Genomic DNA, 695 nt, shown 5'->3' with positions numbered 1-695 from the left:
CTTCTTCTTCTTCTTCTTCTTCTTCTTCTTCTTCTTCTTCTTCTTCTGCTTCTTCTGCTTCTTCTGCTTCTTCTGCTTCTTCTTCTTCCTCTTCTTCTTCTTCTTTTTTGAGAGAAAGAGAGTGCACATGCAGGGGTGGGGGAGAGGGGCAAAGGGAGAGAGAGAGAATCTTAAGCAGATTCCACAGGCACTGCCAGTGGTGGGCCTCCATCTCACAATCCTGAGATCGTGATCTGAGGCAAAATCAAGAGTTAGGAGCTTAACGGCCTGAGCCACCCAGGTGTCCCGCAATAAGTATTTCTTGAATAAATGAATGAATGATGAGCAAACTTCATCACAAAATAGTAATCACCTAAAATTAGATGTATTTCATACTGGGAGTGGAAGCTATTTAGAGAATTTATATGTTCCCTTCTATAGTTAAGATTATATAATTCCCTCCAATGTATATATGGAGGGTATTATGCTGAGTGAAATAAGTCAATAAGAGAAAGACATGTATCATATGATCTCACTGACATGAGGAATTCTTACTCTCAGGAAACAGACTGAGGGTTGCTGGAGGGGTGGGGGGTGGGAGGGTTGGGGTGGCTGGGTGATAGACATTGGGGAGGGTATGTGCTATGGTGAGCACTGTGAACTGTGTAAGACTGTTGAATCACAGACCTGTACCTCTGAAACAAATAATATATTTG

Source organism: Callorhinus ursinus, unplaced genomic scaffold (genome assembly GCF_003265705.2).
Source record: "Callorhinus ursinus isolate GAN/ISIS: 27379988/994484 unplaced genomic scaffold, GSC_fseal_2.0 scaffold12, whole genome shotgun sequence".
NCBI lineage: Eukaryota > Metazoa > Chordata > Mammalia > Carnivora > Otariidae > Callorhinus > Callorhinus ursinus.
The sequence above is the reverse complement of the archived record's forward strand: the minus strand, read 5'-3'. Positions refer to the sequence as shown.